The 17,050-nt window shown below is 33.8% G+C and overlaps 1 long non-coding RNA gene and 1 pseudogene across 1 annotated transcript in view; both read right to left on the bottom strand.

The window, feature by feature from the left end:
• LOC132350724 (uncharacterized) overlaps nucleotides 1-17,050 on the bottom strand; it is a 369,839-nt gene that overhangs the window by 59,837 nt on the left and 292,952 nt on the right. The window contains exon 4 of the long non-coding RNA XR_009497994.1: nucleotides 2,823-2,914. This is a non-coding gene — a long non-coding RNA (uncharacterized LOC132350724). The remainder of the gene's footprint in view (nucleotides 1-2,822; nucleotides 2,915-17,050) is intronic.
• On the bottom strand, nucleotides 4,735-4,986 carry LOC132350383 (small ribosomal subunit protein eS27-like; annotated as a pseudogene).

Genomic DNA, 17,050 nt, shown 5'->3' with positions numbered 1-17,050 from the left:
ACTAATTTTCAAATTTTCTTTGAAAATTTTCTTTATGAAATTATACTAATGCCCACCTATATTTTTTCTAGTACTGTAATGATTTCTGTTTTACATATAAAATTGTTTTTGTGTAATGTGTAATATAGGAAAGCAACTTTTTTATTTAGCTGTAATGAATGGTCAGTTGTCCCAACACAAATTAACGGTTAATCTGTGTTTTCAATATGAAACATCTTTATAATATATTCAATGCCTCACTTATATCAATAACATTACTTAGCATTTGGTAAAAGCTTAAAATGTTCTAAAATCTTTCTTACTTTACCATTATCCTATTTTTTATACACAAATCTATAAGGATGGTACTATTAAAATCCACATTTTACAGATAAAGATCCTGAAGTGTACACATGTTAAGTAAAGCTGCCTAATGTCCTGCAGCTAGAATGTGAGAGAGAAAGTAAAGTTTGCACAAATAAAAGTGGTGGAAATGTTAATTAAACAGTATTTGTTGAGTATAGTTTAAATAAACACATAAAATTCTTAAAAATACTTGAAATGTTTTTTATCCTATGTCTTTTAGACATTTACCTTAAAGGTTAAACAATACCAGACACTATTCTAAGCATATAACTAGTTTTAATTCATTTAAACCTCAAACACACCTTAAAAGATAGTTACTGGGAAGAAACGGAGGCAACAAGGAGATAAGTAACTTTCCCAAGGTTACATGGTAGGTAGGTTGCAGACCCAGGTTTCACATCTGGGCAAAATTACACCAGTGTGCATGCTCTTAATTATTGATTATATCCAAATCTTTTCCTTTGATTTGTCTTAATAATCAAGACGTTTTTATATAAAGATGAAGAAATTAGAATACGCAGAATGAGATGTCTTTTTGAATATAACTGTATAACTGGAAAATCCAATAAAATTCAAAAACCAGTTAATATTAAAGCAAATAATTTGGTATAGTATTTCTATATATCAGCAATAGTCAGTCACTAAATACAATTTTTAAAATTCCAATTCAAACTAACACATGTATAATTTTTTCAACAAAATCAACTGCTTGCTTAATATATTACAGCCTACATTCTTCCTTTGAAATGTGTAGTGATATCATATAGAAAATCATTTATTCAAAAGATTCAATGTTTCAGTACCTCTAATGAGGAACATGCAAAATATAGTGAGCAAAGAATCACGGAGTTCTCAGAATGAAGATGGTAATTCAGTTGATTCACAGAAAAGGAGTACAAAGTTTTCAGTGGTAAGGTAAAGGAATAAGTCCCAGGCAGAAGAAATACATGTACAAAACAGATAAATATAGGAATGCACAGTTTACTTTTTATTCAGAAAATGTAAATGTTTTGCTATTTTTAATTTTTATTTTTCAATTATTCCTACTTTTTCCTTTATTACTATATTTCCTTTCTCATACTTTTCTTAGGATTCATCATGTTTTAATTATCTGAGTTCAAATGCTTATTTTTTGTTAAAATGTTCTTTTTTAATAAAGTTGACATTTAACGCTTTAATTACAGCTTTAGTAGCTTTTGTCATAAGTTTTGACAAAAGATTTTCACAGTTTGTAATTGTGTAAATATTATGTGGTTTGTAGCTTTGCAAAAAATTTTTGACAAAAGATTTTCACAGTTTGTAATTGTGTAAATATTATGTGGTTTGTAGCTTTGCAAAACAATTTTTGACAAAATGTTTATCTGGGAATATATTTTCAGACTTTAAAGTGATTTTTTTCCTTAACTATTTGCTATAAATTTCTAGATTTATTCATTTGTTATTTGCTACTATGACCTGTATGATTTTCTCTTTTGGGACTTTTCTTTGTGTTGTAGCTTTTATGCTCAACTTTTGAAAAATGTTAAATAAAATGTGATAATATTTCTCCTATCCTTGAGATTTTATCAATTTATAAGCACTATCTTTTAAAAATAAAATATGTTTCATCTATAATGCCCATTTTCTTGTATTTTATGAAGTCTAACATTTAAGTTTAGAACTAAATATTATGCAAGCAAACTCATAAAATCAATGACTTCAGCCTGTATGGAGTATTATTAAGGTACAAGAGTAAAATATAATTATTTGAAGTTAAGAATTTTGCACTAGTTCTATAATTCCAGGCATTTTTTGTACTTACTTAGAGTGCATTTTCTTTTTTATGAATACCATAAAATTATTAGTAGTTCTCTAGGATAGTAGCTTATATTAAATTATTTTTAGAACATTAAACTTAGGGAGATTTATTTTAGCATTTAAGCTTATCCTAAACTAGGACAGGTGTAAGTTTCTTTAATAAAATTTAATCTTGAAAAATATCAGGTTAATGCCATTCTGGAAGTGTGTTAAAGAACTAACATTATTTTAAGTTTTAGCATGAGAATATGAAAAGCAAAATTTTCATGTCATATTTATCCTGTAAACAGTTTTTATTTAATTTTGGAAAAATTGAAGATGTAGTTAAAATTTAAGACTGATTTGATTGATAATATACACATAATATTAATATGTTTCATAAACATGTGAAAATTTGCTGTTGACTCAACATCATACAATGAATAATTATGGTTTATGCATATAATTATAATCACCTCATGACACTTATTTAGTTTAGGAAGGTTATCAAAATCTGATGTCTCTCATTAGCAATAAATTTATCATTTGTATACAAAAATCACTTTCAAAAAATTTTTGGCATAGTTTTACCTTATGTACTATATTTAGTCCTACAAATGCCTTGCTTGCTCATACTGAAGACAGAAAACTTAAATGATTACCAGAAGTTTCACAGCTAATAAATGGAAAAGGTGATTTACCTTAAATAGTCTGTTTGGATGAAGGCAGTGGTGACGGGTCATTTAATTTCTTGAAAGAGCTCCTGATACTTCTGGAATCAGGATCCATGATGCTATAAAACATATGCTAATTAACAATTCTGACAATCAAAAAATTGCAAATGACATTGGGAGCAAATACAAAAGTACTATAATTGAAAATTAATAATAGCCCTAAAAGTACATATATAATAGTATTAGTCAACTTCTCTAATCTTTCAGTAAGATAAAAAATATACAGATTTCACTTAGTAATCATTCATGTCTACTTCTTCATCTTCTTTTATATGTTCGTGTCCTTAAACAAGAAGCAAGAAAAAAAGGGAAAAAACATCTAGAACTTAATGACCCATAAATTAAACAATCTCACAATATTCTAGAATTAAATGTCTAGGTTAAAGTAAATTAGACAATTAGCAAAACAAAAATTAGCAATTAAAACTTTTCCAAGAAACAAGTACACCAGAACAAGGTTATGTCACATGGAGAAGAGGGACTGGCTGCTCAGAAACCCAGTAGCATTTGCCTTGGTGGATTCATCACAGTTCAAGGAATGGGTAACAGTCTCCCAGGATCAGTTTGTTTGCAATTTAAGAGGGAAGCTGTCTCTGTGCACAGACTCATATTAGCCAACTTCACAGCAACTGATGGGTATAAACCACTGATATGTATGAATGAAAATGTCATTGTTCATTTACACAGAGAAATTAATCTGTCGAGTGAATCAGAATGTTTAATTCAGCCTCTCTAGCATATTCTCTTTCTGTAGGGAAAATACATTGGAAGACACCTTCTTAAGAAGTTTAAGTGGAGAACAAGGAATCAATTAGCTGATTTAAATATCTTTCAGGTAAAGCCTAACCTGTGCAATCGGATTGCTAATGTTGGATTGGCCAGAACTCCATCCACTTTGAACCTTGAACCATGCTAAATGAGCAGAATCAACACACTCTTCCCCCCCACCTCCACTCTCATGATTGGTCACTTTTCTACTATTTTAATTTTTCTCACGTGAAGAACATAAACCAGTTTTCTGCATAGCAAGCAGTGAATTCTTATATCATAGGAATTAAAGTGCTGAACTTTACCAAACTAGTCCATTACTCACTTATTCACAATATCTTGTTTTACTCTCATTTATGGCTAATCCTGTATTTTCGATGCACATTTTATTAGTTTAGATTTTAGAGTAAAATCTAATTCTGGCTTTTGAGGGTACCTCAATTCAGCCCATATTTGTCTTTCATCTATTAAATGTGATTCTTTTTTTGTTGATATTGAGTTTCATAAATATTTTCAGAATATTTTGAGAATTTGTAGATATGCACACATATTGTATGGATACGAATCTATAGATACATATTTTGATATAGATAGATAATTTCTCAGGAAGTCAGAAAATGCTCATCCAATTTGTGTCTGCAGTAGGCATATCGGTATACATAGCAATTGGGTATATTTTAATATTGATTCACTTGAAGTTTTTCAATTAGTATGTGAAAAGTTATTCATAGTTTACTCATTTATTGAAAAAAAATGGTCTTCAGCTCAACAATAATTACATGCTGAATTAAATTCTCGCTTTACTCCCTTCCCCTCACCAACCTTTAATTAGATTAGCTGGAGTATTTGGAATGCGAAGGGATATTGTGTAATAAAAGAACAAACAAACATTTTTATGTAGCACACTCTCCTGCTTTGGGATTCTCTCTAGTGAAGGTTATTTAACCTTAGCTTAGTCAAATAAAGACGTTTTTCTTTGGAGAGATGCCTTGTTGCTGTCTACTAAAGGTAGTTCATTTTTCATTTTTGTATATTGAAATGCCTGTTTTATTTTTTAATCCAAAATGTGTTTATTGGGATGGTTTCCCGTTCATCTTGATTCAAAGTGCTTTTAGTGCTGCTTCCCTTGGAAGGAGCATCCTTCTGTAAGCCTTGCGTTTCCTCCTGTGGGCTAGCAGAGGACAGTAGAGCAGCCGACACACAAAACTACTGTTTGTGTATGGCTAAGGATGGTGGTGATTTTATAGCATCCTGGATATTTCACATCCATGAAGTAGGAATTGGGGTTCTGCACCGGGTACTTCTTCTTGTGTTTCCTCTTCTCTTCTGGAGAGGGATGAAGAAAATTATTTTCGATAGGCATGTTCTCCTAGGGAGGTCATCACCAAGTGAAAGGTTGAAATGCCTCTTTGTTTCAACATTGGTTAGCTCCACAAATATTAATATTCTGAATCACACATATTACTTTATTTTTTTTCCTTTGAAGTATATTTTTATTTTATTAATTTTCAAGGGCATCAAAGGCTTAAAGTAGCAGTAGCAATTACTACTAATTAATCAAATAATGGGGCTTTACATATACACTTTATGGAGGAGACTACTAGCTGATGTCAAACCTGCTAACTTTTCTTCCTGGAAACATAGCTCCACTACATTTTTAAGACTCCAATGAAATTAGGAATGGTCATGTGACTGAGTTCTAGTCAGTGAGCTATGTACACAGTTAAAAATTTCTTACCACGATTCTATGTCCATTTGTCTGGGTGGAATGGAAACAAATATTAGAGGGAACTTGAGAGCCAGGTGTTGGTGTGACCACAGGATGGAAGTATCCTGAGACTCTGCTTGGACTCGACGAATATTCAGCTAATAAGTGTGAAATCTGAGACTCAAACAAATATTTTCTCACTCCAAATTATTATTATTATTACTATTTTGTCATTTACCATGTTGTCAAATATGGTGATTTTACAGAATATTTGAAAGTTCAGTACCTAGAGTCAGAGAAACCTGCATTTACAATGATTCCAATACTTACTAGCTGTGTGGACTTGGGAACATTTCTTAACCTTTGCCTTTTTTTTCTATCTATAAAATGGAAGTTATAACAGTTTTTACATTATAATGTAGGATTAGGTGAGAGTATTTAAGTTAAAGGCTTACCAGAATGCTTTATACATAATAACCATAAACCAATGAGAGATTGTTTGATGTTTGATATGAAGTCCTCCAAAAAGTGTAAAATTTGGGAACTATCTTCTCTCTCCTAAATTACATACTCCTTTTGCCCATCTTTCTTCATTTATGTCAAGCTTTTTATATAAATCTATGGTTTTCAAATGGGTACGTATCAAAATTCTCTCTTGGACTTTCTTCTTTAACAACAAAAAAGAAATAGAAAATTAAAAAATAACATGCAGAATTAAAAACAGAGTATCATGTTAAAATACATGTAATAAAGGTAGGTGGTGAAATATATACTCTCATATACATTACATTCTGTTTGGTAGCTTTGTAAATAGTGGAGAAATGACTGGTGGATGAAAGGTAGCATTTAAAGTTGTGTACTGAAATTACTGTGATCATCAAGATGACAGCAGGTTATAAACTATTAAAATTTTTGAGGTACTCCTGTTTGTCAATTTTATAGAGCCTTTCCACATATTATTGAAGTTGAAATGAAAAATACTAGAGGAAATGGAAATAAACAGTAAATAGGACAAAGTCAGAATGACCCCACCTGGGTGGAATATCTAGAGGGAGTACAGTAAGGGTTTGAGAAAAAGAACAAAAGTAAAGTACAAAGATGGCTTTTAGGTTATAATAAAAGCAAGTTTATTGAGCCTGAGGAATGGAGAATTTTTAAGGTACCTCAGACCTGTTGCATGTCTTTGGTACATGTTGTATGACTTGGCCAGGTCACCTAAAGGAACTAGGGTAAACTAGATGCTTGGTACCTGCAAACTGCCTCATCTATTCTATTTGGTGATAATTTCAGGTCCAGGAGATGATAGAGCTCATTCTTACTGGGCGGTGGTTTTTGGAACTTTCCCTAATACTTCCTGCTTTTCCCCAAAGGGATAAGGCCCAATTAATGGGCTTGGCACTGGTATACAGGAGTTAAATCTCATACCAGCCTACTTTCATTCTTCATCTCAGTGATAATGACTGTTAACAGTCTGAGGTGTTTTTCCAAGTCTTTGGCTAAGTATTATATTTTCTTAGGCAGTCAGTACATGACCACTGAATAAATGGATAAGAGCCATGAGGGTTGTAGGAAGAGGAAGGAAAACTAACATTTTATTGGGGATATATAATATTTCATGAACTTTATGATTTTTTAAAATTCAATATTCACAATTGCCTCATTATGTCCCCATTTTTTTTTTATACTGCAGATTCTTATTAGGCATCAATTTTATACACATCAGTGTATACATGTCAATCCCAATCGCCCAATTCAGCACACCACCATCCCCACTCCACCGCAGTTTTCCCCCCTTGGTGTTCATATGTCCGTTCTCTACATCTGTGTCTCAACTTCTGCCCTGCAAACCGGCTCATCTGTACCATATTTCTAGGTTCCACATACATGCGTTAATATACGATATTTGTTTTTCTCTTTCTGACTTACTTCACTCTGTATGACAGTCTCTAGATCCATCCACGTCTCAACAAATGACTCAATTTCGTTCCTTTTTATGGCTGAGGAATATTCCATTGTATATGTGTACCACATCTTCTTTATCCATTCGTCTGTTGATGGGCATTTAGGTTGCTTCCATGACCTGGCTATTGTAAATAGTGCTGCAATGAACATTGGGGTGCATGTGTCTCTTTGAATTATGGTTTTCTCAGGGTATATGCCCAGTAGTGGGATTGCTGGGTCATATGGTAATTCTATTTTTAGTTTTTTAAGGAACCTCCATACTGTTCTCCATAGTGGCTGTATCAATTTACATTCCCACCAACAGTGCAAGAGGGTTCCCTTTTCTCCACAACCTCTCCAGCATTTGTTGTTTGTAGATTTTCTGATGACGCCCATTCCAACTGGTGTGGGGTGATACCTCATTGTAGTTTTGATTTGCATTTCTCTAATAATTAATGATGTTGAGCATCTTTTCATGTGCTTCGTGGCCGTCTGTATGTCTTCTTTGGAGAAATGTCTATTTAGGTCTTTTGCCCATTTTTGGATTGGGGTGTTTGTTTCTTTAATATTGAGCTGAATGAGCTGTTTATATATTTTGGAGATTAATCCTTTGTCCGTTGATTCGTTTGCAAATATTTTCTCCCATTCTGAGGGTTGTCTTTTCGTCTTGTTTATGGTTTCCTTTGCTGTGCAAAAGCTTTGAAGTTTCATTAGGTCCCATTTGTTTATTTTTCTTTTTATTTCCATTACTCTAGGAGGTGGATCAAAAAAGATCTTGCTGTGATTTATGTCAAAGAGTGTTCTTCCTATGTTTTCCTCTAAGAGTTTTAGAGTGTCCAGTCTTATATTTAGGTCTCTAATCCATTTTGAGTTTATTTTTGTGTATGGTGTTAGGGAGTATTCTAATTTCATTCTTTTACATGTAGCTGTCCAGTTTTCCCAGCACCACTTATTGAAGAGACTGTCTTTTCTCCATTGTATATCTTTGCCTCCTTTGTCATAGTTGACCATAGGTGCATGGGTTTATCTCTGGGCTTTCTATCTTGTTCCATTGATCTATGTTTCTGTTTTTGTGCCAGTACCATATTGTCTTGATTACTGTAGCTTTGTAGTATAGTCTGAAGTCAGGGAGTCTGATTCCTCCAGCTCCGTTTTGTTCCCTCAAGACTGCTTTGGCTATTCGGAGTCTTTTGTGTCTCCATACAAATTTTAAGATGATTTGTTCTAGCTCCGTAAAAAATGCCATTGGTAATTTGATAGAGATCGCATTGAATCTGTAGATTGCTTTGGGTAGTATATTCATTTTCACAATGTTGATTCTTCCAATCCAAGAACATGGTATATCTCTCCATCTGTTGGTATCATCTTTAATTTCTTTCATCAGTGTCTTATAGTTTTCTGCATACAGGTCTTTTGTCTCCCTAGGTAGGTTTATTCCTAGGTATTTTATTCTTTTTGTTGCAATGGTAAATGGGAGTGTTTCCATAATTTCTCTTTCAGATTTTTCACATGTCCCCATTTTTAATGTGAGAGATGTTAGTTAAGTTAGTTACTTACCCAGGACCACACAGCGGGTGAATGGTAGAGTCCAGATGCAAAAAAAGGGCTGTTTAAATTTAAGCTTTCAAATTCTGGCTCAGCTATGCAACTGTAGGCAAGTTATTTAAAATTTCTCATCTGGAAACTGAGAATGATAACAATATCTCATAGGGTTTTTTCATGAATTTTAAATGGTTCTTTTAAAGTCCTTAGAACAGTACCAGGCATATAGTGAGCTGCATGAACTACTACTACTATTATTATTATTATTATTATTATTATTATTATGCTATGCCATGTTTCCTACTCACTACCACACCACTAAATGCCACCTCCCTTCTTCCTCACCACTGAAAAATGCAGTTAGTTTTATTTTAACCTATCTTTGTTGCATTTGGTGAGAGGTGGAAACTAATTTATGTTGAGGCCCTTCTACAAGCTCTGCACTGAGTGTTCTTGGTGATTTTGCAATGTTGTTCTGCTTGCACGTTACATATTAGGTACATAGGGTGGATATCACAGGCAAACCCTCATTAATTTCTCCTCTTTTTTTCAGTACCTGGAAGTACTAAACTGCTGCCAGGTTTTTGTTCTTTGTTTATGTATCAAATTCTCTGGCTTCCAGAACTTCGCATTTGCTGTTCCCTTGTTTCTGACATGAACTCTTTCAGGAAGTCACCCTTGACTCTCTAAGCTTAGTTTCTTCAATTCTATTCTACTTAGAACTCATCTTAAGGGCAGGGACTGGATAGTTGTTTGCAATTGCATAAACTTAAAAAAAGTTTGTAAAAAAAATCAATACTAAAAATAAATATATAAAATATTAAAATTAAATTTAATTAAAATTAAAATAATATATAAATACTTTAAAAAATAACATTTACAGAATATTTAAACTAAGCCCTCTTATAGGTTCTTTAAAAATAAGCTTTCAAAATAAGGAATATAAATTTTCAAAGGATAGTAATCTATATTCATTGCGTGTATCTGAGACTATCGTGTTGTATCAGGCTGGAAGAACTAGTTACATTTATTATAGAGAGTTCCACATGTTTAGCAGTCTACTTGGTAAATATCACTAGATATTTCTAATTCTTCAAATATGCAATAAGTATATTTATTTAATTGGCTGAACTCTATTCCTAAAGATTTAAAAATAGAAATATTTTTTAAAAATCTAAAACATTCATTAAATGGGAAAAAAATTCTTCCTGCTTTCAACCTGTTTCTCTCAAATATGGTGAAATCAACTTTTAAGCCTCATCAAATAATAATTTGTGGATTCTGCATAAGCAGCATCAATTTTAGTAATAGAGGTAATTTTGCCAAACTACTCTTTTTGAAAATAGAGGCATCTCACTGGCTTTGTGCCCCTTAGCAGTTATTAGATTGAGATAAGCACCATTTTGGAATTCAGAACTGGTGTCTGGGATCAAAATGAACATAGGATAATGATAATGTTAAATACTTATGGTTCCTAATGAGTTATATTTTTACAATGGGGCTTGAATTTCCCTGAGAGGAATATGATAGGGCCATATCCCCAATTATATTAAAGTTCACGTCATTGGAGGGTAATTTGTGAGAAATGCTGGCATAGATTTCTAATACCATTTGTGGTATCTAACTTCTAGAGATCTAAAATCCAAAACCCTTTCAAAAGTTTGGATTTATTTAAAACTGTCTTAGAAGTAAGTGATTTATGAGGGCACTGGCTAATGACTAGTTTGAAAAGGATTTCTTTTGAACACTCTGATGCTAATTATATCATGAATTACACTCAGATATGACCTGATAGCACCTCTCGGATTCTGAGTTTCTGAAATGCTGAATTTCTGTTCAAGAAGGTATGGCTGATAATTTAGAGTTTTTTTCTTTAACTATTAACCAGAATCTTTGGTATCTAGCTCCCAAAAGAAACAAAAAGAAACAAATGAATAAAGTTACAAAAAGCAAGTTCATATCACCCTTTAAATTTTGTGTCTACTTAGTTATGTTAAATGGAGATTAATTAAGTTAAATGGCTGGGATTACTAAAAGTAAAAAAGCTGTAATAATTAAAATCAATGATAAAAATTCTTATATTTTTCTAGTATTACATTTTTATTTGATGAACAGTAAAAATTGAGGTCACTACTTCAAATAACAATTGTAGAATTACAACACAGTAGAACCAGTGTCAGTGAAACTATAAAACTCATGAGAGAAAGGAGTAAGGAAGTAGAGTCATCAATATATTAACTGTTTCTTTATAACATTGTTCTAAAAATACATATTTATGTTTTGAGACCTTGGTACAGCTATCTGGTCAAGGAGAACCTATCTTTTAAGCAATGACACCAGAAGTATTTACTTTCTGCTTTCTATTGGCACATTTATTTATTTATAATGCAATGATTTCCACCCATCTGGGACACATGTAAAGATGCCATTGCCTACATACTTATATTTTATTCAGAACCACATCAATGCAGTAATCCTCAGATTATCTGAATAATTTGATGCAATACAGTAATAATTCACAGCATTACACTCACTGAGTAAACAGACATACTAACTAAGAGATTAAGAAATTATATATGCTAAACCTATATCCAACATTTAGAATTCATAGCAGTGGAATCACTAGATCATCAATGCATAGTGGGCTCTGTTTTTCTTTTTCTGAATTTATGGTCACTTGGAAGAGAGAGACATTTTACCCTTTTCTAGCTTCATACTAGGTGTTAGACTTTGGAAAAGTCACAGTATTTTAGGATCTCAAGAGTAAAAGAAGTATTTTAGTTTCTCTTGTTTAGCCACTCATACAATGCTTAAATTATCTCTCTTGCATATTTACTCTAAGTAGATTTCTTGAATATTTTCCATGATTGTAAACTCATTGCCACCAATGTAAATTCATTGTCTTCCCAAAATTCATATTACTGGAATTTATGTATATTCCATGATCTCTTTTTCTCAATTTTTTATTGTGGTAAAATACACTTCACATAAAATTTGTCATCTTAACCATTTTTTTTTAATTTTTATTTATTTATTTATTTATGGCTGTGTTGGGTCTTCGTTTCTGTGCGAGGGCTTTCTCTAGTTGCAGCAAGTGGGGGCCACTCTTCATCGTGGTGCGCGGGCCTCTCATGTTGCGGAGCACAGGCTCCAGATGCGCAGGCTCAGTAATTGTGGCTCATGAGCCCAGCTGCTTCGTGGCATGTGGGATCTTCCCAGACCAGGGCTCGAACCCGTGTCCCCTGCATTGGCAGGCAGATTCTCAACCACTGCGCCACCAGGGAAGCCCATCTTAACCATTTTTAAGTGTACAGTTCAGTAGTATAAAATACATTCATATTGTTGTGCAATGATCACCACCATCCATCTGCAGAACTCTTCATCTTGCAAAACTGAAACTCTGTACCCAGGAACAATAACTCCCCATTCACTCTGCCCCAAGACCTGCTAACCACCATTCCATTTTCTATCTCTATGACTTTGACTACTCTAGGTACTTCATATAAGTGGAATAATACAGTTTTTGTTTTTTTGATTGGCTTATTTCCCTTAGCATGATGTCCTCAAGTTTTGAGCATATTGTAGCATGTCAGAATTTCCTTTTTTTTAAGGTTGAATTATATTCTATTGTATGTTTATACCACATTTTGCTTATTCATTCATGTCAGTGGACACTGGGCTGCTTTCCATGTTTTAGCTATGAATGCTGCTATGAACGTGGGTACACAAATATCTCTTGATGTAGTGATCATGTTTGATGTTCAAGACCCTGCTTTCAATTCTTTAGGGTACTCATCCAGAAGTGAGATTGCTGAATCATATCTTAATTCTACTTTTAATTTTTTGAATAACTGCCATACTGTATTTTACAACACCTGTACCATTTTATATTCCCACCAACAGTGCACAATTGCCTCAATCCCTCCACATCCTCACCAACACTTGTTTTTATTTATTTTTAGCAATAGCCATCCTAATGAGTGTGAGTGGTTTTTCATTGTGGTTCTGATTTGCATTTCCTTAATGATTATTGATGCTGAACATCTTTTCATGTGTTTATTGGCTATTAATATATCTTATTTGGAGAAATGTCTATTCAACTTGTTTTGCCCATTTATGAATCAGGTCGTTTTTGTTGTTGTTGTTGAGTTCTGGAGTTCTCTATATATCCTGGATATTAATCCCTTATCATATATACGATTTATAAATAGTCTCTCCCATTCAGTAGGCTGACTTTTCACTCTGTTGGTACACCAGTTTTAATTTTCATAAAGATCAATTTGTCTATTTGTCCTTTTGTTACCTGTGTCTTTGGTGTCATATCCAAGCTATGTCTTTGAATCTAAAGCGAGTCTCTTATAGGACTTACTTCTGCTATTTTGCTGTTTGTTTTCTATATGTCTTACAGCTTTCTTATCCCTAATTTCTGTCTCTTTGTATTTAGTTGATTTTTTTTTTTGGCTCCGTGGGTCTTAGTTGCTGCGTGGGCTTTTTCTAGTTGTGGCAAGCAGGGTCTACTCTTCGTTGCGGTGTGCGGGGTTCTCATTGCGGTGGTTTCTCTTATTGTGGAGCACAGGCTCTGGGCGTACGGGCTTCAGTAGTTGTGGCATGCAGGCTCTGGGGCATGCGGGCTTCAGTAGTTGTGGCGCGTGAGCTCAGTAGTTGTGGCTCACGGGTGGGCTCAGTAGTTGTGGCTCGCAGGCTCTAGAGTGCAGGCTCAGTAGTTGTGGCGTACGGGCTTACTTGCTCCTTGGCATGTGGGATCTTCCTGGACCAGGGATCAAACCCATGTCCCCTGCATTGGTAAGCAGATTCTTAACCACTGTGCCACCAGGGAAGTCCCTAGTTAATTTTTATAGTGAAATATTTTAGTTCATTTCTCATTTCCTTATGTGCATATTCTGTAACTATTTTCTTTATGGCTGCCAAGGAGAGTACATTTAATATCCTAAAGTTAACACACTAATTTGAATTTATTATAACTTAACCTCAGTAACATACAAAACCTCTGCTCATTTACAGATATGAACCCACTCCTTTCAGTTTTCTTTTTTTTGCTGTGAATGTACTTTATATATATTTTTTGAATTTTTTTTATACAGCAGGTTCTCATTAGTTATTTATTTTATACATATTAGTGTATATATGTCAATACCAATCTCTCAATTCATCCCACAACCACCACCACCCCCGTCCCCCACTTTCCCCCTTGGGGTCCATACGTTTGTTTTCTACATCTGTGTCTCGATTTCTGCATTGCAAACCAGTCCTTCTGTATGATTTTTCTAGATTCCACATATATGTGTTAATATACGATATTTGTTTTTCTCTTTCTGACTTACTTCACTCTGTATGACAGTCCTAGGTCCATCCTCATCTCTACAAATCACCCAGTTTCGTTCCTTTTTATGGCTGACTAATATTCCATTGTATATATATGTACCACATCTTCTTTATCCATTTGTCTGACGATGGGCATTTAGGTTGCTTTCATGACCTGGCTATTGTAAACAGTGCTGCAATGAAGAGTGGGGTGCATGTGTCTTTTTGAATTATACTTTTCTCTGGGTATATGCCCAGTAGTGGGATTGCTGGGTCATATGGTAATTCTATTTTTAGTTTTTTAAGGAACCTCCATACTGTTCTCCATAGTGAGAACATAGCTGTATAAATTTACATTCCCACCAACAGTGCAAAAGGGTTCCCTTTTCTCCACAACCTCTCCGGCATTTGTTGTTTGTAGATTTTCTGATGATGCCCATTCTAACTGGTGTGAGGTGATACCTCATTGTAGTTTTGATTTGCATTTCTCTAATAATTAGTGATGTTGAACAGCTTTTCAACATCATCTTGGCCATCTGTATGTCTTCTTTGGAGAAATGTCTATTTAGGTCTTCTGCCCATTTTTGGATTGGGTTGTTTGTTTTTTTGATATTGAGCTGCATAAGCTGTTTATATACTTTGGAGATTAATCCTTTGCCCAATGATTTGTTTGCAAATATTTTCTCCCATTCTGAGGGTTGTCTTTTCGTCTTATTTATAGTTTCTTTGTTGTGCAAAAGCTTTTAAGTTTCACTAGGTCCCATTTGTTTATTTCTGTTTTTACTTCCATTACTCTAGGAGGTGGGTCAAAAAGGATCTTCCTGTGATTTATATCAAAGAGTGTCCTTCCTATGTTTTCCTCTAAGAGTTTTATAGTGTCCGGTCTTACATTTAGGTTTTTAATCTATTTTGAGTTTATTTTTGTGTATGGTGTTAGGGAGTGTTCTAATTTCATTCTGTTACATGTAGCTGTCCAGTTTTCCCAGCACCACTTATTGAAGAGACTGTCTTTTCTCCATGGTATACCCTTGCCTCCTTTGTCATAGATTAGTTGACCATAGGTGCATGGGTTTATTTCTGGGCTTTCTATCCTGTTCCATTGATCTATATTTTTGTTTTTGTGCCAATACCATATTGTATTGATTACTGTAGCTTTGTAGTATAGTCTGAAGTCAGGGAGACTGATTCCTCCAGCTCCATTTTTTTCCCTCAAGATTGTTTTGGCTATTCGGGATCTTTTGTGTTTCCATACAAATTTTAAGATTTTTTGTTCTAGTTTGGTAAAAAAATGCCACTGGTAATTTGACAGGCATTGCATTGAATCTGTAGATTGCTTTGGGTAGTATATTCATTTTCACAATATTGATCCTTCCAATCCAAGAATATGGTATATCTCTCCATATCTTTGTGTCATCTTTGATTTCTTTCATCAGTGTCTTATACTTTTCTGAGTACAGGTCTTTTACCTCCTGAGGTAGGTTTATTCTTAGGTGTTTTATTCTTTTTGTTGCAATGGTGAATGGGATTGTTTCCTTAATTTCTCTTTCTAATCTATCGTTGTTAGGGTATAGGAATGCAAGAGATTTCTCTGTACTAATTTTGTATCCTGAAACTTTATGGAATTCGTTGATTGGCTCTAGTAGTTTTCTGGTAGCATCTTTAGGATTCTTTATGTATAGTATCATGTAATCCGCAGAGTGACAGTTTTACTTCTTCTTTTCCAATTTGTATTTCTTTTATTTGTTTTTCTTCTCTGATTGCCTTGGCTAGGACTTCTAAAACTATGTTAAATAACAGTGGTGAGAGTGAACATCCTTGTCTTGTTACTGATCTTAGAGGAAATAATTTCTGTTTTTCACCATTGAGAATGATGCTTGCTGTGGGTTTGTCATATACGGCCTTTATTATTTGAGGTAGGTTCCCTCTATGCCCACTTTCTGGAGAGTGTTTATCATAAATGGGTGTTGAATTTTGTCAAAAGCTTTTACTGCATCTGTTGAGATGATCATATGATTTTTCTTCTTCAATTTGTTAATATGGTATATCACATTGATTGATTTGCATATACTGAAGAGTCCTTGCATCCCTGAGATAAATCCCACTTGATCATGGTGTATGATCCTTTTAATGTGTTGTCGGATTCTGTTTGCTAGTATTTTGTTGAAGATTTTTGCATCTACATTCATCAGTGATATTGGTCTGTAATTTTCTTTTTTGTAGTATCTTTGTCTGGTTTTGGTATCAGGGTGATGGTGGCCTCATAGAATGAGTTTGGGAGTATTCCTTCCTCTGAAATTTTTTGGAAGAGTTTGAGAAGGATGGGTGTTAGCTCTTCTCTAAATGTTTGATAGAATTCACCTGTGAAGCCGTCTGGTCCTGGACTTGTTTGTTGGAAACTTTTTAATCACTGTTTCAAATTCATTACTTGTGATTGGTCTGTCCATATTTTCTATTTCTTCCTGGCTCAGTCTTGGAAAGTTATACCTTACTAATAATTTGTCCATTTCTTCCAGGTTGTCCATTTTATTGGCATAGAGTTGCTTGTAGTAGTCTCTTAGGATGCTTTGTATTTCTGTGGTATCCGTTGTAACTTCTCCATTTTCATTTCTAGTTTTATTGATTTGAGTCCTCTCCCTCTCTTTCTTGATGAGACTGGCTAAAAGTTTATCAATTTTGTTTTGCTCAAGGAACCAGCTTTTAGTTTTATTGTTCTTTGCTATTGTTTTCTTTGTTTCTATTTATTTCTGCTCTGATCTTTATGCTTTATTTCAGTCTACTAAATTTGGGTTTTGTTTGCTCTTCTTTCTCTAGTTCCTTTAGGTGTAAGCTTAGATTGTTTATTTGAGATTTTTCTTGTTTCTTGAGGTAGGATTGTATAGCCATAAAATTCCCTCTTAGAACTGCTTTTGCTGCA

The sequence above is a fragment of the Balaenoptera ricei genome, chromosome 16, assembly GCF_028023285.1.
Source record: "Balaenoptera ricei isolate mBalRic1 chromosome 16, mBalRic1.hap2, whole genome shotgun sequence".
In the NCBI taxonomy this organism is placed as follows: Eukaryota; Metazoa; Chordata; class Mammalia; order Artiodactyla; family Balaenopteridae; genus Balaenoptera; species Balaenoptera ricei.
This window is presented reverse-complemented; position numbering and strand designations above follow the sequence as displayed.